General features: G+C 43.5%; 1 protein-coding gene across 1 annotated transcript in view; it reads right to left on the bottom strand.

The window, feature by feature from the left end:
* The window catches only part of LOC122790465 (cilia- and flagella-associated protein 157-like), a 1,902,466-nt gene that overhangs the window by 1,811,543 nt on the left and 66,725 nt on the right, over positions 1-24,198 (bottom strand). The gene's annotated exons all lie outside the window — the stretch shown is intronic.

Here is a 24,198-nt window from a genome sequence, read left to right on the forward strand (position 1 = left end):
CTTGTTCAAGATACTGAGATCCAAAATTGGTCTCCAGTTCCCTGTTTTCTTTGGAACTAAAAAGAACCTGGAGTAGATTCCGGATCCTTGATGGTCTGCTGGAACTGGCTGAATTGCTCTTTTTGCAAGCAGCTTTGAAATTTCCAAAGCTGCAAGATCCCTTTGAGCGGGTGGAACATCTGGAAGGGATTTTTTTGATTGGTTTGGAATGCGAACGAAGGGAATGGAATAGCCTTCGGAAATGATGGACTGTACCCATTTGTCTTGAGTCAGGGATAGCCAGGCTTCTGGGTACAGTGACAATCTTCCCCCGACTGCCTCCGAAGGTGGGCAGTCGGGCAACACCTCAGGGATGCTGAAAGGGCTTATCAGAGAAGGCTTCTCGATTGCCCTGGTTCTGCGGACCCCCCCGGCCTCTAGGGCGACGTCTACCATTGTTGTTCCCCCCTCTGCCTCTGGCGGGGAACCGACTCTGTGCGTCAGGCGAAGTCCCTTGAGATTGTTTGCGGAACCACATTTTCCCACTTTTCTGGCCTTTGGGGTAAGGCCTAGGAGGAGTAGAAAAACGGACTCCGACGGCAGAAAGAGTCTTTCCATCTGTCTCGCACCTAGTCAAGGTTTCTTTCACTTGAGGACCAAAAAGAGATGATCCATCAAACGGGGAATTAGTGAATGACGTTTTAAAGGGGTCCGCAAAGTTGCATAGCCGCATCCAGGCATGCCTGCGTAAGGCCACACCTGTCCCTGCGGCCCTGCTCACTCCATCAGCCGCATAAGAAAGGAGGCGCATGGAGGAGTTAGCTATGGAGTTCAGGGTAGCCAGCTGAGTGTTCATCTTGTCTTGAAAACCCGCAGCCGTAGGATCCTTCAACATGTCACTCGCTTCTTTGATCAAGTTTCTTTGAAGACGAGTAAAATGGCATAGGTAGTTCAGCGAACGCATAGCAAAGGTTGCTGACGAGAACATCCGCTTCCCGTACCTGTCCATAGACCTAGATTCTTTGTTAGGGGATGAACAGGCACTGAAGGATCAGCTAGTTCCTTCTTGGTGGCAGCAGCTACCACCATAGCATCCACAGAAACACCTTTTGTGAGAAATTGCTTGTCAGTTGGTGCTGTTATAAATTTGGAAGGTCTCCTGGGGGTAGGGTCCACTGAATCAGGAGCCGTCCAGGCCTTCTTTGCAACCACCTGCATGAGGGGATCAAAGGGGGGGGACACCCAGGAGGTGGAAGGGCGAGAGCCAAACGCCTCAAGATACACAGATTCATCCTCCGAAGGGTTAAGGGCTGGCCAATTTCCCCTCTGTTTCAGGATCTCTAGAATGTCTGCGAAAGAGACATCTTCAGAAGGGGAACGGGGAACCCTCGAATCCTCTAAATCTGTGTCAGAGGTGACAGACTCAGGTGAGTCTATGTGCTTCCTCTTACACTTTCTCTTCCTAGGGGGCTCCCCTGCCAATTCAGGAGAGGCCTCGGAAGAGGATGAGATCCCCACAGGGGATTCTTGAGGAGCTGGCTCTCTGCGGTCTGGGATGAGGGAGTGAGTCGACATAACAAAGGCACCGAAGAGGGAGGGGCGGACGGAGCCGACTGTGGAGTCGAACAAGGTTCCAACACACTCCGCATGACCTCGAACGCACCCCTGTCCGGCAGAGCCAGAGGTCCCCGCTCCGAGAAGCTGAGAACCTCCCTCGGCACCGACAGAGATGGCTCCGAGGCCGATGTTGGAGCCGAACTCACCAGCGCCGAAGCACCGAGAGGGAGAGGGGGGTCAGACAAGGGTCCGATGCCACTCACCCCCTCGGAGCCGACGAGGGAAGCCCGGCGCCGAGATTCTTCAAAAGAAGAAATCGGAGCCAACGATGGAGCCGAAGACCGTCGGACTCTGGAGCATTTGGGCCAGTGCCTTGGACTTCAAAAGTCTACTCACTACCCTCTGGAGGTCGTGATCTGAGAGCCTCGATGACCTGGAGGAGTGAGATCTATGGCTCCGTTCAGACAGCAGGGGAGAGGCTGGAGCCGAATGAACGGAGCCAAGGGACGGTGACCTTGATCTCTTTCTAGATGTCGGCTCCGATGGTCTGATCGGAGCCAACCCAGGAATCTCTAATGCCTCGGCTCCGGCCGGAGCCGAGGAAACCACGGATACTGCAGTCAAAGACTCATCGGCTCCAGCCGGAGCCGATGAAGCAGTAGGCTTCGAAGCCTTAGGCCTCGACTCTGAAGCTGGAGCAGAGGTCTTGGAAGCCTTAGAAGGTTTCCCCGATGACACAGAAAGGGAACCTTCAGGCTTAATCAAACCACTCAAAATGAGTTTATTTTTTCTCTCCTGCAGGACTCTAGGGCTGAAGCCATGGCATACAGCACAAGAGTCCTGCAGGTGTAAAGGTCCCAGGCAATACACACAAGAAGTGTGACCGTCTGTCAGAGACATTTTCTGACAGCACGAGTCACACTTCTTGAAGCCTGAGACCTTTGTATCCTTGGACATACTCAAGGAACCGAAGTGTAATCACACACAGAAAACACACACACACAGATTACACTGATAGGGGTTCAAAGGGAATTATTTAAACTAAAGGTAAGTTAAGTTAAAACTCCCTAATCAAACACATACACACCCTAAGGACAGGGAAGGAAGGGCCCGAAGGCCTTAGGGAAAGAACTATAAGTTCTTTAGAAAAAAAGGGGGCTGGATAAAAGGTAGAAGGGATAATATCCACTACACTAAGGGGAAAGAAAAATACACTAAGCTAGCTTAAGTCTAAAGAATTTAAACTAGTCTAACTTTCACTAACCTGGAGCCGGTAGAAAACACACCTCGATCGCTGTAGCGGCAAACGAGATCTGAGGTAACTCACGCCTAGCATTGTGGGATATAAGGGGAGCCTCGAGCCAGTGGAACCAACTCTCGAGCTTTTAGAGTGGCCGAGTCGGAGCCGAGGTCGGCTCCGAACCCATCCAGCAAGAATGAAGGCGAGATAGACAACTTAACATCAATGCTTTATATAAACACACCTTAGACTGTTCAGGAAGAGATTTATATTTTTTTGTGATTGAGGTACTACCAATTGATCCCAGGGGTGGTCCCTGGGAGACAAGCTTGAAGTACAGAGAATTATACTGGCAGTTGGTGTTAGAAGCAAATAAACACCCTGATTTAAATGACATGGTTTCCAGTCTTAAAATTAAGAGCTGCTAAACAGATTTTTATTATTGCTCTAAAACATTTGGCCAGTAGATGTCACTGTTTCATTAAGATCTCTACACAGCAGGCTTTTACAGATTTACTATTGTTTGCCTTTATCAGTACTTTTTATATGAACGTTTTAAATGTTTTTAATGTTTTTAAATGTATTTAGTGTTAATTTACATCCCATATCTAGCTAAAGTATTACTTATTATTTTTACACTTGTACTGAATGGTAGTTCTATTCAGACAGGAGCTGCATGCATTGTTTCCTATGACGCCTTTTAAACATTTTAGTTTGTTAATATGTCTTTAATTGTGGATTGGTTACTTAATCGACCTATTAAGGACTATATATAAAGGACTCATTTTTGTTGGTATGCTCATCTGATGAATTTCCTGACGAAAACGCTGTGGTCCAGTTTAAGGCGTTTTGTTGTTTTTTTGTGTGTTCATTAAAGTTGGTTTGCTACCTGGTGAACCCTCTAGTGCCTTATTTTTTGGTTAGATAGGGAAACACTTGGAATCCTTGTAGTCGAAGATGAGCTATCAAAACTGCCATACATTTGGTGAACACTCAGGGGGGCTGTCGAGAGACCGAATGGCAGTGCCCTGAACTGGTAGTGATTGGCTCCCAGACGGAAGCGGAGAAACCTCTGGGAGTGGTGATACCTCCAGGATGTGTATGTATATACAGCACATCCAACTGTCCCTCCCTAGGAAGGGAAGAATGGACTGTACCTTGACCATCTGGAATTTTTGAGGTTTGATAAATTTGTTCAATAGGCTGAGATCCAGGATTGGTCTCCAGTCCTCTGTCTTTTATGGCACTAAAAAGAACCTAGAGTAAAACCCAGATCCTGTCTGGTCTGGTAGGACTGGTTGGATGACAATTTTTCTTAGCAGCTTTTCTATTTCTAAGGCTGCTAATTCCCTCTGATTGGGTGGTACATCGGGGATTCGTTTGACGGGTCTGGGAGTTAAATCAAATGGTATTTGGTACCCTCTGTATATTATTCTCTGCACCCAAATATCGGTAGTAATAAGATGCCAGGCTGGTAGATGCAGAGAAAAATGACCCCCCCTGACTGCTTCCAGAGGAAAGCAATCGGGCCGCTGCTCAGGAGCACTGGTAGGGTCTGCCGGAGAAAGAATCTCTAGCACCCTGGTTATGCAGACCCCTCTACCATGAAAGGGGCATCTTCCATATGAGTTACCCCCTCTGCCCCAGGGGGATTGTTCACCATGAGTGTCATAAAAGGATCCTTGGGATTTCTTGAACCACATCTTTCCAACCTTCTGGTTCCTGGAGTAGGACCTCTGGGGGTTGGAAAAGTGTATGCCCACAGCAGACAAGGTCTTTCCGTCTTTCTCAGTACAAGCAAGTGTGTCTCGTACCTTGGGTCCAAACAGTGCAGATTCATCGACAGGTGCATTGATGAAGGAAGATTAAAAGGGATCTGCAAAGTCACACAACAGCATCCAAGCATTACGTCTCATGACAACACCAGATGCGGCAGCTCAAGCTTCCCCCTCGGTGGTGTGAGATATCAAACGCATCGAGGAGTTTGAGATGGATTCAAGGGTAGCTAGCTGCGAGGCGACAGTATCACGCACCTCATCAGGCAGTACCCCCACCAAAGAGGGAGACATTTTTAAATTAGGTCTCTTTGGAGGTGAGTAAAGTGTGCCGCCAGATAGTTCAGCAACCGAATGGCGAAGGTCGCTGAAGTATAGGTCCACTTCCCTAGTCTGTCCATGGTCTGGGACTCCCATTTTGGAGGATGGACAGTGGAACTATCTTCTGCCAGTTCCCTCTTGGTAGCCGCTGTCACGACCATAGAATCAACTGTCAACTGCCTGGACCAGTGGGGCTGGTCTTCAAGTGTAGATAAAATTTTGTCTGGCCTCTGGGGGACAGGTTCTATGTTGTCTGGGGCCTTCCAGCCACTCTGCACAATTAGTTTACCAAGGTCATCTGCTGGTGGGGACACCCAGGCAGTAGATGGCTGGGCACAGAAGGGCTGCAAGAACACAGATTCCTCAGAAGAAGGGTAAGAGGACTTCCAGTCCCCCCGTTGCTTGAGGATTTCGAGAATGTCTCAGAATGAGATGTCTTCTGGGGGAGACCGTGGGGACCCTTCCCCCTCTTCACAATCAGTGTCTTCGGTGATGGATTCCTCCGGGGAATCAAGGTGCTTCCTCTTGCACCATTTCTTCCAGGGTGGCTCTCCGGTGGGATCTTCTGAGGAGGACTCCAGAGAAGGGGTTCCCTTCAAAGGGGGTTCTTGTGACTTCCATACCGGTGTCCCAAAATAGCGGGATGGGAGAGGTGCATGCTGGGGGGGGGGTTCTGATACTGATGTCATTGGCACGGACTGTGAGCCTTCGGAATGAAGGAACTTCTCCATCACCTGGACAGCAGGTCCACCCGAGGAAGGATGGGAGCCCAAAACCGGGAGGGACAACCTCGGAACTGGGGTCAAACCCCGCCCAGAGGAGCCCACCTCCAGTTGAGGAGCTCTGAAAGAACTGGAAGCCATCAGAATCGTGGACATAGACGGCGCCAGCGAGAAAATAGGCGCTGGACTAGGTACCAAGGTATGGATGGTCCAAGCACCGCTCCAAGAAAGCATGGGCTCCACCAGAGCCAATGTAGCAAGAGTGGTCAGTGCCGACAGGGAAAACACTGCTGTCGGAGCCGAGACAGTTGGTACTGAGATCTCAGAGATCTGGGTGAAGGCTGGAGGAGGATAAACACAGGTAGATTTGGTAAAGATTTAGAGCCAGGAGGGACAGAAGGTCTAACTGGAATGGGCAAGCCCCTAGCTGCCAGAAGATGGTCCACAACCCGCACTAGATCTAATTCAGAAAAACTCCTAGTGGATCTAAAGGAGGCTGCTGAAGGAGAATCCAGTCTTTCTAGAAAGGGGCTAAACCTCTGCCCCAAAAAAGGGTCTTAAGTTGGAGAGTATCTTATCCTTGGCAGGTATTCGAGTTTTGGAGCCAATGGAGCTGAAGAAACTGTATGCACCATGGCCAGGGATAGTGCCAAAGCATGTACAGTCATCGGAGTTGATGTGGGATCCAAGGATGGCACCGAAGTCAGTGGTGCTGAGGTTCGAACTGAAATATGAGTGAATATCATGGACGGCACAGAGGGAAAAAGACACACAGCGTGGTGCCGAAGAGGTCAGTGAAGAGGGCACCGGTGAAGCACGGAGCAGACTTGGTTCTGTAACTGACAGCGATGCAGGAACCAAGCGACTCCGTTTTTCCTTATGTTTTTTGGTCTTTGGAGGGGGTGAGACCTCTGACCCAGATAGAGCCTCCGAAAAGGGTGTCTTGAGTAAACCTTTTAAAATAAGTTTATTTTTACGTTTTGCTAGTATCTGATTACTAAAATTAGCACAAATGTCACAGTCAGCTTTAATATGATCCACACCCAAAAAGTAGACACAACGAACATGTGTATCTGAGTTAGGCATCTTACGTCCACACTTGTCACACTGTTTAAATCCCAATTTAGCTTTGTCTGAAATAGTAAGGCAACAAGGCTATCCTATAGAAAAATTAAGGGAGACAATACCAATGATGTTATTTAAAAAATACCACTAGTAGTAAGGGAAGGCCCGTCAAAGACAGGAGAGAGGGACAGTACCAATAAAGGTAAAAAATTAAATTACCAAGGTAAAGGGTAGGAAATAGGATTAGGTTATAGGCGAGAGTGGGAAAAGGCTAACATGACTAAAAATTAAAATAATTTTGAAGAGAAACTGTCTTAAAAATAATTTTCTACTTAGCTTTGAGAGACATGGCTAGCACGTCTGACTAGGAACGCGGCAAACGAGATCTGGAGTAACTAGGAGAGGGGCATTATGGGTAGGCCTTAGATGAGAGTTTTTGGCTTGCGCGAGCTTGGAAATGGCCGTATCAGTTCTGAGGTCCTATTTTTAATGAATGAACAAAGATTTACAACATCAGATTGAGGGATTTGTTCTTAGTTGAACCCTGTCTTTAGGGTGATTTGCATGATAGAGCCTGCAACTCAGAGACTCTCCTTGCAGAGGTGATGGCTACTAGAAATGAAGTCTTCCAAGTCAAAAATTTTAATTGACTAGAATCAGCTGGTTCAAAGGAGCTTTGAATTAATACTTGTAGGACTACTGCCAAATCCCATGGAGGAACCAGATCTTTAAAAGGGATTCTTAGCAAGGGCAAACCTTTCAGGAAGGCTCTGGAAAGCTTGTGGGACATTACTGAAAAGTCATTGTGTCCAGTATGAAAATTAGTGACTGCCGCCAACTGAACTTTTACAGTCGAACTAGAGGAACTAGACTCAGAGTTTTCAAGAAGTCCAATATGTATTCAGCTGGGGCATTGAAGGGATCAAGTCCCTTATTTAAGGCCCATATAGTAAATCTTCTCAATTTGCTCAGTTAAAGTTTTCTAGTTTGTGATGTGCAGAGGGGCTTGCCTGGCAATCATGGGAATTGGAGAAGCCATACAGTCAGTTTGTGGTCCTGTAAGTTTGGGTGAACCATGCCTTCTGGGTGAATTAACAGGTCTGGAACAGGGTCCAGAGTCCATGGTTTCTGTAGCAGATGAAGGCAAAGGAAGGGAAACCAGACTTGTCAAGATCAGAATGGGGCAATGAGGATTATGGCATTCGTTGTCCTTTTTGCTTTCTTCAGACATTGAGAGCTTAATGGAACTGGGGAAAGGCATCTAACAGACCGGGCGTCCAACTGTGTAGAATTGGAATTGGGCGACTCCCCCAGGAGAGGGATTAGGGCAAAGTAACTTCTGCATTTGTTGTTCAGGGGAGAATCAAAGAGGTCACAGCAAGGTTGGCCCAATCGACGGAAAATGTTGTCTGCCACTATTGGATTCAGGGACCACTCATGAGGCATGAGAATAGTCCTGCTCAATTTGTCTATCACATTGGAACTTCCCAGAATGTGCATTGCTGTGAGAAAACAGCTGAAAGAAATTGACCATTGCCACACTCTTGAGTGCCTCTCGACATAGTGAATATGATTTGGTTCCCCCTTGTTGGGTGATGTACCAGACCACTGACATGTTGTCTGTTTGAATTTCAACTGTTCCTAGAGGAAGAGAATCCCGGAATGCTTGCAACACTGATAGCACTGCCCTCATCTCTACAACACTGACAGCACTGCCCTCATCTCTACAACACTGACAGCACTGCCCTCATCTCTACAACACTGACAGCACTGCCCTCATCTCTACAACACTGACAGCACTGCCCTCATCTCTACAACACTGACAGCACTGCCCTCATCTCTCTACAACACTGACAGCACTGCCCTCATCTCTCTACAACACTGACAGCACTGCCCTCATCTCTCTACAACACTGATAGCACTGCCCTCATCTCTACAACACTGATAGCACTGCCCTCATCTCTACAACACTGATAGCACTGCCCTCATCTCTACAACACTGATAGCACTGCCCTCATCTCTACAACACTGATAGCACTGCCCTCATCTCTACAACACTGATAGCACTGCCCTCATCTCTACAACACTGATAGCACTGCCCTCATCTCTACAACACTGATAGCACTGCCCTCATCTCTACAACACTGATGTGCAGGTTGGCCTCCAGTTGGGATCATGTGCCTTGAAATGCTGCCTCCACCCTATCTGGGAAGCATCCACGGTCACTATGACTTGGGGTTGAGGTAGAGTGAAAGGTCGGCCTAGGAGAATCTCATCTGAATGAAGCCACCATTTGGGGTCTTGTTTGCAGAGATTGGGTGCTAAAATTTGATAAGACATTGATTGGTGAGATAGAGACCACTGTGTTGTTAGTAACCACTGTAGTATTTGCATCTGAAATCTTGCTAGAGGAACCAGAGTGATGGTGGCAGCCATTGAACTCAAGGTTTGAAGAATTAACCTTGCTGGGACTCTGTCTTTTTGAATAATCTGTCTCATCACAGCCCTGATGCTTCGTAATCTTTCTGGAGGAAGAGAAGCTATTCCTGAGACCGTGCTTAGTTGCGCCCCTATGAAATCCAGACATTATGTGGGTTGCAGCTTGGATTTTTTGAGATTTACTGAAATGCCTGAGGATGTGCAAACAACAGGATATAGTCTCTTGCCATTTCCAAGTGATGCCTGGTGGTAGCAGTGAGGGGCCAGTCGTCAAGATATTGGAATACTCAAAACCCTTGCAGTCTGAGATGAGCTGCAACTACTGCCATGCATTTGGTAAACACCCTGAGGGCTGTGGTGAGTCCAAAGGGTAGTGCTCTGAACTGGTAGTGACTGGCTCCTAGCTGGAAGCGTAGAAACTTTCTGGAGCTTTTTCCATCTTTATTGGTAATAAGCATCCTTGAGGTCTATCAAGCACAGCCAATCACCTTTTTCCTAGAAAGAAGTATGGCTTGTACCGAGACCATTCGGAATTTGGTTTGGTGGACTGATTTGTTGAATTGGCTGAGATCCAAAATCGGTCTCCAGTCCCCTGTTTTTTGGGGCACTAAAGAATCTTGTGTAAACCCTGGATCCTATCTGGTCTGGTGGGACTTTTTGGATGTCTCTTTTGTCTAGCAGCTTCTGGATTTCTAAAGCTGCTGCTTCCCTTTGATTGGGTGGAACATCTGGGATTTTTGTCTGAGGTTTGGGGTTCACAAACAGGGGAATTTGGTAGCCTCTGGATATTATTCCATGCACCCATTTGTCCAAAGTTATTATTTGCCAGGCTGGTAGGTGCAGGGATAATCATCCCCCGACTGCCTCCAGAGGAAGACAATAGGGCATCCATTAAGGGATGCTGATAGAAGTACCAGAGAAGGATTCCCTGGACCCCTGATTTTGCTGTCCATTCTGGCCCCTAGGGTGGCGTCTTCCATTATTTCCCCCTCTACCTCGGGGGAAATCTTTACCACGGGAGTCATAGAAAGGCCCTTTGGATTTCTTGAACCATAGTTTCCCACTCCTCTGATATCTTGAGTACGGTTGCTGAAGGGTAGAGAAACATACACCCACGGCATATAGGGTCTTGCCATCCTGCTCACTTCTGGTCAGAGTTTCCTTAACGTTTGGGCCAAAAAGGGTAGATCCGCCAAAGGGTGCATTGACGAATGATGCTTTGAATGGCTTCATGAAGTCACATAAGTGCATTCAGGAATTCCATCTTGCCTGAACCTACTGCTCTGGACGTCCCTTCAGCTGCATGTGCTATGAGCCTTATGGATGAATTGGAGATGGATTTGTGGGTCGAACGCTGCACCTTATCCTGAACCTCCACAGCTACTGCTCCTGCCAGAGTGTTAGAAAGTTCCTTAATTAAGTCTCTTTGTAATCTGGTGAAATGCGTCATATAGTTCAAAGACCTTAAAGCAAAGTACTGGTAGGCAAAACTTAAACTCACCACGACTATTATCAATAAAAGAAGAAAGACTTTGTTAGGTAAGCGCTTTCGCGTATCTCCTGATACGCTTCTTCAGACCATGTATACAATGAATGAATTTTCAGAGAATATATAGTGAAGATACATTCAAATTATTCAATTAATTTCACAATAAAACAATCAACCCTTAAAAGGGAAACGCTTCAAACAACATGACTATGCAAGCTGAAAGCTTCATCTGGGCAAAGCACTGGGTAATGCAGAACTTTTTTTATTTATAAAAAATATTTTAAAATTTAGAATTTAAATAAAAGCATTAATAAAAAGTATGTAAGAAACCTCACTGCTTCAAATTAAGGCATATGAAAACTCATATAAAATATGCCTGTGAAATCTTAATGCACGTTAATATACAAACTAAACAGTGCAAAATTCTGCAAAATTCATAGGTTCAAGTCCCTGGATAAAAACTTAAATATTTATGCATGATATGCAAACTATTCTATGAACAATCTTCTTATTTACTTTTAAACTATATTGCTATTTGTAGAAACAAAGTAATGTATATGTATAGAATTTATAAAACATTTTCTAATTATAAGGCCTTGTCTACACGAAAGATTTAATACTGTAAATCCATGCTAAAATCAGTTTAAAATCAGGTTCCATGTTATAAATATGTATAAATATATATAACAATTAGATGAATGATTAAATAAATAAAAATATATGTATAGATAAATAAGTAAATATGGATAAATAAATATACAACTATTCATCTGCGTGTATTCAAAAAAGATCTTAATGAGACATAGGCATTAAGTCCAGGGGGATAGTGACTTTTTAACTTAAGGATCCATTTCAGTTCCTTCAACTCTAATAAATTCATATAATCACCACCTCTAATGTTCGGTTCTACTATTTGTAATACTCTAAACACAAAGGTATGACCAGGGAAAAGTTGGATATGCTTTGCTAGAGCATTAAGCTCATTTTTATTTTTGATGTCATATTGATGGTTATAAATGCGATTTTTCAACTTCCTCTTTGTCAGGCCTATGTAGAACACTGAACATTGTTCACAGGTGGCCAGATATATTATGCCTGTGGTATCACAGGTAACCTGGAATCTAGGTACAAATGTATAGGAAAGATCTGAATGTATGAATTCTTGTTTTTTAGTTAGATACTTACAATAATTGCAATGGTTGCAAGGAAACGTACCAAAATTATTCCTTAAATGTACTATATCAAGTCTTCCATTATTTGCCTTATCACATAAAAGTCTTTTTAAGTTCTTGTTGTTTCTATAGATAAAGTGAGGGTTCTTACCTACTAAATTCAAAGTGCGGTCATCTATTAATAAAACTTTCCAGTTATTAGCAATAATTTTCTTAATATTTACACTATCATTGGTGTAAGTAGTCACAAAGCTCACCCTCATATCTGTGCTTTTTTATTTTCATTTGTATGAGGAGGAAAAAATGAGTGTTTGTATCTAGTTGCAGTTCTATGTGTTTCTGCTCTATCTAAAACTTGCCTTCTGATATTCTTTACTAACTCTTGATCATAGCCTCTATCTAAAAATATTTTTTCCATTTTGTCAGCCTCTATTAATAGATCCATGTTGTCTTTACAAATCTGAGAGTGTCTAATAAACTGACTTTTAACTATCCCACTAAAAACATGACGTGGGTGCATGCTATCATAACGTAAAATTGTGTTTCTCCAACATAATTTTCTATACAATGTTGAAGTCAGTGTACCATCTCTAATATCTAGAGAGACATCTAAAAAACATACCGAGTCAAAAGAAGTTACTGCTGTAAATTTGAGAAAATTTGTCGTGCTTTCAAGATAATTTTTAAATAAACAGAATTCTTCTGTGGAACCATCCCAAACAATTAAAATGTCATCTACAAAACGTTTATAGACTAGAACTTTGCTAAAATAGATACTTGTAAAAACATATTCCCTTTCCCAGTGATATAAGACTAGGTTTGCGTACGTGTTCGCACAAGGGGTGCCCATGGCCACCCCAGATACTTGTAAATATAAGTTGCCTTCAAATGAGAACACATTATTATTTAAAACTAAATCTAATAGATGACATATTAAAATAGAACTTTGCTAAAATAGATACTTGTAAAAACATATTCCCTTTCCCAGTGATATAAGATTAGGTTTGCGTACGTGTTCGCACAAGGGGTGCCCATGGCCACCCCAGATACTTGTAAATATAAGTTGCCTTCAAATGAGAACACATTATTATTTAAAACTAAATCTAATAGATGACATATTAAAATTTCCTGATTCCTGTCCACAGAAGGAAAAACTTGGAGTACTTCTCTTATTGCTTGTATCCCTTGGTCATTAGGGATAGAAGTAAAGAGACTTTGAATGTCCATAGACACTAATAAATGTTTACCTTTTATAAGATGTGTCTATAATGTATCTAAAGCTGATAATAGCTGATGGGTGTCTTTAAGGATACTCGGGACCTCATCAACTAAAGGTCTACGTGTGTCTTCTAAGTATATAGAGATATTTTCTGTGACCCACTTTTCACTAGATACTATTGGACGCAAAGGAGGGGGAAAGGTACCTTTATGAAGTTTTGGTAAACCCTTGATGATTGGAACAACTGGGCTATCATTAAGTAAAAACTCATAAAGACTAGGTGATAACTGACAACACACAAGTAGATCATATAAGTCGTCTTTGATAGCATTAATGATTCCTGAGAGCTTTCTTTGATCTATCCTTAAATAAGTCGCATCATCATTTAACATATCTAACATCAGGGTTTGATAATTCTCAGAATCAAACAGAGCTATACCACCGCCCTTGTCTACTGGTCTCAATACAATAGAAGAATCATTAATCAGCTTATTTAAAGACAATCTAATATCTCTAGACATGTTAAAAAACAAACATTTTCTTTCACCGCTAAAGAAATATTGATATAAATCTTGTTCGCACATTTTTATAAAAGATTCAACATGTGCTGGCAATGGAGGTGTATAAGAACTTTTCTTTTTGTAGAAATGCAGACCAGATACATTCTCAGTCTTATATCTTGAAGCGTCTGTATAAAAATATAGCTTCAGAGCAACTGCTCGCCCAAACAAGCGTAAATCAATAAGTATGTCTGATAAAACACTGCCCTGTGAAGGGACGAATGATAGTCCTTTAACAAGTCTTGATCATTTTTAGAAAGTACATACCTTGACATGTTAAAGAACAATGGTTCTAATGTTTTTGTCTCCTTCTCTGATACGACGCGTTTTCCCCCGAAAACTTTTGTTTCCTGGTCTCCCAACTGCCAAGACGTTCGCGCGTTGAAGCTTGCTTCCTTATCGGAAAGGGTAAAAAACAAGTACTGTCCTGGACATTCTGTTTTGGTATGGCACCTAAGTTTTTTTGAAAACCAATAGCTCTGTCCGCTTCTTGATTCGAAAGTGGAGTTGAAGTCGCTGTTGCAGAGACTACCCTTGTTGGTATCTCTGGCGGCGTGGTGAACGCTTCTTCTGTGACATCATCCTGTATCAAAGGCATGGGGACTGAACTCAAAGGTCCAATAGAAACAGGGGCTGTAAGTGTTGAATCAAGAGGCGCCAAATTATGAATTTGATTGGTAGCTAGTGAGTTAGAGTCAGTGCTCCTGGGCCATACGAAGACTCGCCCAGTAGAAAAATCTCTGAAGTCTCGCTGCAATTTCTTCAGCTTAATTTGTTGTAGTCAGAGGTTATTGAAGCATAAACACACTTCCCAAATCTATCCAAGGTCCTAGACTCCTTGTTAGGAGGATGGAAAGTGTGACTCTCTTCTGAGAGTTCTTTTTTGTTGGCTGCTGCTACCACCACAGCATCAACAGGGATTCCTGTGGACCAATGGGGTTTATCCTTTGGTGCAGACAAATACGGTCAGGCCTTTTAGGAATAGGCTCTCTGGTGTCTGGTATCTTCCAAGCCCGCTGATGGATTAATTTCAGCAGTTCGTCAGCGGGCAGAAAAATCCAGGAAGTGGAGGGTTGGGTGCGAAAAGCCTCCAGGTATACGGACTCCTCTGTGGAAGGTTGTGTGGACAACCAGTCACCTCTCTGTTTCAGTATTTCAAGGACATCCCCAAAGGAAACATCTTCAGGGAGTGACTTTGGGGAACCTTCGCCTTCATCGAAGTCTGTATCTTCAGTGTAAGACTCCTCTGGGGAGTTGAGGTGCTTTCCTCTTGCATTTCCTCTTCGCAGGTACTTCTCTGGGGGGAAGTTCCGGAGAAGTTTCCGAAGTTCCGGAGAAGTTTCCGAAAAGGTAACCACCAGAGTGGGTGTTACCTGGGGCTTTTGTGCCTTCTGTCCGGGGGGTGAGGTCAATGGCAGCTCTGGCCAAGAGGAAGGGGAAGATATTTGCCTCAAAAGGGAAGGCAATGACTGAAAATCCCCAAGGGGTAATGCCTTCTCCATGATACAGAAGGCAGGCCTCCCTGTACAGGGGCGGGAGCCTGGAACCAAAAAGGACTGCTTCAGAACTGGGGTCACATGCCCGCACCGATGAGACCGCCTCCACACCTGGAGCCTGAGTCTGAACTACAAGGGCCGATGCTCCGAGAGGCATGAATGGCTCAGACTGAGCCGAAAGTGTACCATACCATCCTGGAACCAACCATAGAGTCTCGACCCCAGGAGTCTCCCAGTGCAGAAGACCCGGAAAAACTCAAGGCTCTATTTGGAACCGAAGATGGGAAGGCTGCCAGAACTGACTTAGTCAGAGCCAGGACTGTCAGAAGCGAGGACTCCAAGGGCTCTGATAGAGCTGAAGGAGTGTATGTAGGTGTCATGGTATGAGCAGTTTTGATGCCAGATTGGTTCGGAGCCAAAGTTAATCCTCTTGCCACTAGGAGCTGGTCCACTAACCTCATAATGTCCTGTTCCGATAAACTTTTAGTAGACCTCACCAATACAGTGGAAGGAGATCTGGACCATCTGACTTCCACAAATGGCTTGTCCTTAAAGGGGTCCACAGAAGGAGAATACAACATCCTTGGTGCAGTAAATAAATCTGAAGTCTTCAGTACCGACAGCTCAGTCAGACCAGACACTGAGACATCAGTGTTCCAAAGGCATCTTGCTAGGTACTGTTAATTCTCCCAGTGCCAAAGAGCTTTTCAGTGCTGAAGAAGTTTTAGCAATTTTTCTCATTGGTTCTGAAGAACTCTGAACCAAAGAAGGTTTCTTTTTTGAACTGTGGGAAGAAGTTCCTGCTTCCACAGTTTTCTCTGTGGATTCAGAAATGGCCTCGCTGAAAGCAGATTTTAACAGGCCTTTCAACAGAAGCTTATTATTTCTTTCCATTATGGGAAGAAAACCTGTGACAAATAGCATAACTGTCTTGTAAATGTAGGTCACCTAAACAATACACACACAGGGTATGCCCGTCAGAGTTGGGTATTTTCCCCTCACACTTCGTACATCTCGAAACCTAGATATCCCTTAGGTTTCATTGGAGATTGTTTCTTCTCAGACATATTTGAAGGTAAGAAAAGGCTAGAAGATATAAGTAGAGAGTTTTTTTTTTTTTTTTTTTTTTTTTGGAAGACAAGGAGGAAAGAAATACCAATGATGGTAACAAGAATACCCTAAGGGTAAGAGAGAGTTACCAACAATGGTAAGGAGAAAAATACCCCACAGTAAGAGAAAACAGCAACAGAGTAGTGGGTAGTTTAGATAGGTAAAAAAGGTAGATAGAGTTAACTAGAAAGAGGTTTGTAGGTAAAAATATTTATAGAATAAGTTTTATAACTCGCAAATATTCGCCAAGGCTCAAGAGATGATGAAGGCACATCTGATCTGTGACGTGGCAAACGAGATCTAAGGTAATCTCTGTAAGGAGCATTATGGGTAGAGCCAGACTTAAGAGTTTGGAGAGCGTGAGCTGGAAAATAATGGCGGAGTAAGTTCCAAGGGTTCGGAACCGGACCCACTGTCAAGGATTAGGTGAAGATTAACACATCAGATATGATATTTTTATATAATCTGAGAACGTTTTGACCACTTGAAGTCATGCTTTCAGTTCTCCATGTGACTAACTACACAGTTTTAAGTCATTCCCAAAAAGAAGGTGAGAAGACTTTGTTGTCTTCTAGGAGCCAAATTGTAGCCATGACCTAATCTGTTAATTAGACAACTTAATGGGTTAAAGGCAAGACAAAAGAGCAGCTGTGACAAAAAGAGTCACCACGGATTATCCCACTTTGAATTTTTATCCCTGGTATAATAATTTAACCTTTATGATGGCACAAATGTAAAGTGGTTTGCCACTGTTTTTCATGGTTGTTGTAATGCAATCAATCTCATACATATGTATCAAATAACCCTTTGATCAGCTAACAAGGTACTAGTAGCTTAAAGTCCAACAACAAATCTGGAGATAGCTCGTTCTCAAACTCTGTTGGTAACTCTTGGAACACTCTTCCAACTACCCCACTTTTCAAGAGGCAATTAAGATTCTTCCTTAAAGCCCAATGGCTTTGCCCATGCACAAATCCTGACTTGACACTTTCGCCCCTAGTAGGACCATTCTTTACTATCTATCTTTAACATGCTATTTCAGGTGCTCTGATATTCTCTAATTCCTACTGTAGTAGCTCACCTCCTAAGGTTTGATAAACTTTATAAACAATGTTACCCCTTAAAAACTCAAAAAAATTTTTTTATTAATCCTTTTACTCAAAATTTTTAACTTATTTAGTCGGGTATGTTACTGTAACAGTACTATATAAATGTTCATGTATTTGAAATGTTTTACCTGTCTGACATTATCTGTATATGGTCAAGATTTCTGTCTTGTAAATGGTCTTAATGTGGAGCTTTTCTTCCCGGGCCTCCGCTGAAAATGGACATGCATCCAGTCAGACTATCCCGGTCAACAAATGTAAAATAAATAAATAAAATTTGTAAGCATTCTTTATCCGTGAATATGGGATGCTGTCAAATTCTTTCTTTGTAGTCTATCCATGCCATACTTACATTGTTCCCATTTTTACAGCTCTCCATTATGAGTTTATCAACAAATGATCCTTTTTTTCCATTCAACTTTCTTTTGTTACCATTTTGTTCTATTGCCATGATTGAGTTTTCTTCTAAAAGAGTATAAACTCTGTCGACATCAATTCCAGTGTATAGTTTAAACATCATTAGAAGGCAAGTTATTGGTCTACAGTTTTTAGGATAACTTGCAGGTTTGTTCTCAAGTAGGAATAGTTTTTCCTGTTGTTAATCAGGTTGGTGCCTCTTCAAGATATGCATATAAACAGTTCTTACTCATAAGCTAAATCTTCATCTAAAGATGTTAAGCAGGAAGTCAGGTACTACAGCTGGGCCTGGAGTTTTACAATTAGGAGTTTTCATTCAGTTTATCTGGTTGTTACTTCATCCCATTTCATATGCTGTACATTTGAGTGTCTTATTCTTTCTTTTACTTCTTCTAGCCATTCAGCATCTTTGTTATGTTTCACAGGATCTTCATAGAAAAATGTGTTTATTTCTTCTTTTTTTGGTAGTGTTTCAATTCCTTTTGCCTTTTGTTTCTCAATTCTCTATAAAACTTTTTTTAGGTCATCAATAAAAAGGAGTTATGTACTCACCTTAACGTTCCATCTGTCATTTTTCCACAACAGTTGGGTTTGGATCCGACTCGACCATTAGTTTAGCTTGTGGCCACTAAAAATGCTCTTGAACTCCTCCATTACCCACAATGCACCAACCTCTAACAAATCTCAGATCTTGTTTGCTGGTTGACATAATATAAGAAACATTATCAGAACATTCCTGACAGAAGAAGCCATTATCTGGAGCTCAATTTAAGGAGCAGGGGTGCACTTATAAGTTCTCGTTCTTCCAGAAATCTATTGTAAAAAGGTTGGGGATTGGTAGGAGGGGAGCTGAAGTAGAATGAGAATGGATAACACAGATGAACGTTATAGTCCTCGGAGCCCCTCGGGGGACCTCGCTCCAATCCCGGCCGGCCGCGGAGGGGCAGGTGAGCATTTAACTTCTTTCGCTGAGGCTGTCAATTTTCATTCATTCTTCAACAGTTGGGACAGAGTCCCCACTAACAAAAAATCCTGGGTGGACTCTAAGGAAGCATATTCCTGAGCATGGTTGAGCCAAAGGCTACTCTTCTCCTTGAGAATTCTTCCCTTACCCATAATGCACCAACCCCTAACATATCCAGAGCGTTTGTATACATGTTACACCCTTGTATTTACTTTCTTCTCTCTACTCGCCATAGGTACCTTCTTCCTCTATATCTGCATGTATGAACTTTTTTAGTGAATGAACTTTAAAAATTTTTCAAGTGAGTAAATAAACTTTTTTTAGAATTCTGTATAAACTTTTGAGCGATTGTTATTCAATTATTTGTACAGCCTTGACTCTTTGTCCCTTACTTAATTATGTACAAAATCTGAATCAGTTTTAATCTGTTACTCTAGTACTAATCTTTTACAATTCTGATTGTATGCAATTTCTATTTTTTTTTTTTGGTTTTGGAGTTAGTAGTGTAATTTCTGTGATTTCTATAATTTCTATGCATTTTGTTGTTGGAAATTTTCTCCTCAGGTCTCCACTGAAAATGGGCCCCTGCCTCAGTTGGACTAACCTGGTTAACAAATGACAAATAAATAAATAAATAAATAATAAATGAGCAATAATGGTATGATGATTGGCCCAAGTTGCAGAAGCACATATGTTGTCCATGGCTAGCTTCGAAAGACAAATTGCCATGGACTCCAAAGATAACCACAAAGCATTCTTTAGCTATGTCATGAATCTAAGTGGCAATTCTCAGATCTGCTCGGAGTTTGTGCAGAATGGCACAAAATACACCGAACCAACCGATATAGCCAACATCCTGGCAGACAGGTTCAGTGCAAAGTTCACCCCCCTCTCACCCCCAAAAGGGCCCATAACTATACCAGAAGAGTGTAGTGCCCCTGAAATCACAGACACTCAGGTTAAAACAGCCCTCTCCAAAGCCAAAAACACAGCATCAATGGGACCAGACGATGTCCCAGGCTGCATCCTACACGAGCTCAAAGATGAACTAACCACTCATCTAAACACACTGTTTAAACTCAGCATCTCCACAGGCTACGTACCCATAGAGTGGCACACAGCAACAGTTATTCCACTCAACAAAGGTGGACCCACAACGGACCCTGGGAACTATCGCCCTATAAGCCTGACTAGCTTGGTCTGCAAAGCTATGGAGCACATCATCATGGATCTCATTAACAGAGATATTGGGAACCTCCAAACACTGGACCCTACCCAGTTCGGCTTTGTTAAGGGCAGATCATGCCTCCTAAATCTGGTGGACTTCTTTGAGACAGTTACCAAGGCTATAGGTGAGGGAAAGGTGGTCCACACAGCCTGCCTAAACCTCGCAAAGGCCTTCAACACCATTCCCCACTCAGGTTTTATAGACAAGCTCACCAGCCTGAACATAAACCCCTACTTCATGAGATGGATTGCCAACTGGCTCATGGACAGAACCCACATGGTAAGAGTTGTGGGAGCTAGGTCTGACTCTAAATTGGTTACAAGTGGCATTCCCCAGGGCTCAGTCTTAGGACTTCTCCTGTTCGGCATATACTTCTCAGAGGTACAGGCAAGCACAGGAGGACTATGGCTGACCAAGTTCGCAGACGACTGCAAACTAGGGGCTATAAATGACTCTCCAGCTGACACAGACATCCTCCAAAAGGGTCTCACTGAGACAGATACCTGGTGTCAAAACCATGACCTCAAGCTAAATGCCAAAAAGTGCATAGTCATCCCATTTGGAAAAAACAAAGTACCCACAAACTACCACATAGGTGGTAGCCCCCTAAATACAGAAGACGCAATAAGGGATCTGGGGACCCAAGTAGATAGTAACCTCTCCTTTGATAATCACATTGCCAAAGTGGTTAGAAAATCCTACTATATGGCCCACCTAATCACAAAAGGGTTTACATCCAGATCAAAAAAGAGGGCACTGGGCCCCTCTACGCATCATCCATCAGACCCATTATAGAGTACAATGCCCCATTTGGGATGTACCTTAAAAGACACCTGCAACAACTGGAAAGACCACAGAAGTACCTCACCAAGAGGATCACTGGTCTCAAGCAGATGCCCTATGCAGCTCGAGTGAAGAAACTCCAGCTGTACTCAATTGCATACTGCCTACTCAGAGGAGATCTCTGCCTGACATACAAGGCCATGTCCAACCCAGAATTGATGGACATGCCCCACCTAAAAGAAAACCATATCCCTTTGAGCCACACGCTACAGGGATCTAAACCTCACCACAACAATAAATAGGACGTGCTGGAGGGATAGATTCCTGTCCCAGAGACTTCCCATGGTCTGGAAAGATTCCAATCTACATTAGGCAGAGCTCCTCGCTATCCCTCTTCAACAGAAACCTTGACGAGTGGATGGGAAACAGAAAGTTTACCCCGGGGATCACTTCAATGTCTCTGTTGGACAGAGGCACAGGGAACTAACTAATCTAAGGGGGCGGCGAAAGCCAACACATTCCGGCTAGGCTTATAAATGCCTTCGGGCAGATAGCCCAATACCTACCTATGAACCATGGAAGCCCTAGATAGAAACACTGAAAAAGTAGCCATGGACCTAGTTGAGTGGGCTCTTAAAGGTTTTGGTAAGAACAGACCAAACTTACTGTAGACAAATGATATACAATCTGTGGGCCACGTGGCTAAAGTTACATTTGCAACTGATTTACTCAATTTAGAATCTGCAAAAGGAGACAAATAATTGATCCATCCTTCTAACTTCTTTATTCTGTGCAAGTAAAAATGTAATTGTCTGTGAACATCCAGTAAGTGCAACATCACCGTTGTGTGCAAATTTAGGAAACAAAACTGGCAGATTAACAGCCTGGTTGATGTTAGACTCTGACACACCTTAGGAAGGAAAGCTGGATTGGTTCGCAATGTTAATATATCCCTATGAAAAATATACTAGGGAGGTTTAGAAGACAATGCCTGAAGTTCTGAAATCCTTCTAGAAGAGGTGATAGCCACCAGAAAGTCTTCCAGGTCAGAAACTTAAGATCACATTTTGCTGCTAGTGCAAAGGGGAAAATGAATCAATGCCTGCAGTACCAACTTTAACTGCCATGAAGTAACTGGATCTTTATATGGAGGTCTCAAAAGAAGTGTATGTCTCAAGAAGGCCTTACAAAGTTTAGATGACACCAGTGTGGCATTCTCAAACTCATGTTTCTGAAGCGCCAAAAAGCAAACCTCTTCCATTTACTTCTGTAAAGTTTTCTTGCAGAAGCTTTATTGGAAGATAAAAGCATATGATGGTCGGGGACGAGAGTGTGGTTTGTCTGGCTGTTAAAGGAAGTGGAGAAACCATGCTGTCAGCTTTTTGAGATATCCAGGTGAATCATGTTGGGCGAGATAGATCATCTGGAACTAGATCCAGAATCCAAGATGGGTAAATTAGAGGAGGCTAAAGAAAGGGGAACCACATCTGTTGAGGTAGTAAGATGCACTGCTCTTTAACTGGAAAGCTTTCTGCAGCAATTTGGAGATAAGGGATTTAGAGGATATGCATAGAGGAGACCAGGGGGTCTCTTGTTGTCTACCCCGGTGGGGGGATTACGTCAAAGAAGCTGATGAACTTGTTCTTTGGAGATGCAAAGAGACTGCAGCAAGGCCAGCCCCATTGGTGAAAAATTATTTTTGCCACTTTGTTGTTGACAGACCACTCGTGAGGTAGTAGAATGGACCAGCTCAATTTGTCTGCTATCATGTTGGACTTCCCCGGAATGTGCATTGCTATCAGAAAATGGTTGGATGAGACAGCCCACTGCCACTCTCTGAGGGCTTCTCAACATAAGGGGTAAGACCTAGTTCCTCTTTGTTTGTACTAAGTTACTGACATTTTGTCTGTCTGAATGGCAACTGTCCAGAAAGGGAGAGAGTCCTGGAAGGCCTGAAACACTAAAAGCACTGCTCTCATTTCCAGACATTGATATGCATGTTGACCTCTTCGGGGGACCAAATGCCTTGGACTGTTCTCCCCAAGAAGTGCCCCCCTTCACTCACACCGGGGATGCATCTGTGGTCACTATGGCCTTGGGCTGAGGGAGAATGAAAGGACAGCCTTGTAAAACCTGATCTGATTGAATCCACCACCAACGGTATCTTTTGCATGCCCGAGTGGTTCTTACTTGAGCTGACATGGGTTGGTAAAAAAATAGACCATTGTGTTGCTAATACCTATTGAAGAATTCTCATGTAAAATCTTTCTAGATGAATTAGGACTACAGCCACTGACCGTGATCCCAAGGCTTTTAGAATCAATCAGTCTGAGATTGTGGCACTGTGAATTATTTGTCTGACCTGAAATCTGATTTATACTCCTGAGAGAGGAAAAGAAACCATCACTGATACTGTGTTGAAATTTGCTCCTATGAATTCCAATGTTTGAGAAGATTCTACCTGAGATTTGTTGTTATTTATGGTTATCCCAAGATGAGAGCAAGTCTGGAGTACCTGATCTCATCCTCTTATTAGTAGATGTCTGGTCAGGGCAGTAATGACACAGTTGTCCAGCTACAGAAACATTTGGAACCCCTGCAGTCTGAAGTGAGCTGCTACCATTGCCATGCATTTGGTGAACAGCCTGGGGGCTGTGGTGAAGCCAAAGGGCAGTGCTCTGAACTGGTAATCACTGGCTCCCAGCTAGATGTGTAGCTACCTTCTGTATTGTCTGTTCATTTTTGTGTGACATCCTGAAGGTTTATTGAGCACATCAGTTGTCCTTGCACAAGAAGGGAAGAATGGAATGAACCGTGACCATCCAAAGCTTTGTGTGATTTGTTCAAGTTGCTGAGATCCAAAATCTGTCTCAAATCCTCTGATTTCTTTGTGTAAGTTTTGGATTCTCTCTGGTCTGGTGGGACCTCCCGGATTTGTGTAAGTTCTGGATTCCCTCTGGTCTGGTGGGACCTCCTGGATTTGTGTAAGTTCTGGATTCTCTCTGGTCTGGTGGGACCTCCTGGATTTGTGTAAGCTCTGGATTCTCTCTGGTCTGGTGGGACCTCCTGGATTTGTGTAAGTTCTGGATTCTCTCTGGTCTGGTGGGACCTCCTGGATTTGTGTAAGCTCTGGATTCTCTCTGGTCTGGTGGGACCTCCTGGATGACTCTTTTCTAGCTGCTTTTGTATTTCTAGTTCTTCTGCTTTACTCTGACTGGATGGAAAACTGGGAAATCTCCATACAGATGGAGGTGGAAAGGAAAAGGGAATTGTATGACCTCTGGAAATAATCCTCTGCACCCATGTATCTTCTGTGATGTCTAGCCAAGCTCTCTGGTACAGGGATAATTGACCCCCGATTGCCTCCAGACAACTGGGTCTCCTTTCAGGAGTACTGGTACAGTCTGTCAGAGAAGGAATCTCTAGGCCCTTGGTTCTGTAGGCTTCCTCTGCCATGTAGTCTTCTATTTGAGTTCCCTCCACTGCCCTAGGGGAACTATCTCCATGTGAATCTTGGAAAGGACCCTGAGACTTTCTGAACCACGTGTTTCAACAA

This window comes from Protopterus annectens, chromosome 16.part0 (genome assembly GCF_019279795.1).
Source record: "Protopterus annectens isolate FY-2018-M chromosome 16.part0, PAN1.0, whole genome shotgun sequence".
Lineage (NCBI taxonomy): Eukaryota > Metazoa > Chordata > Ceratodontiformes > Protopteridae > Protopterus > Protopterus annectens.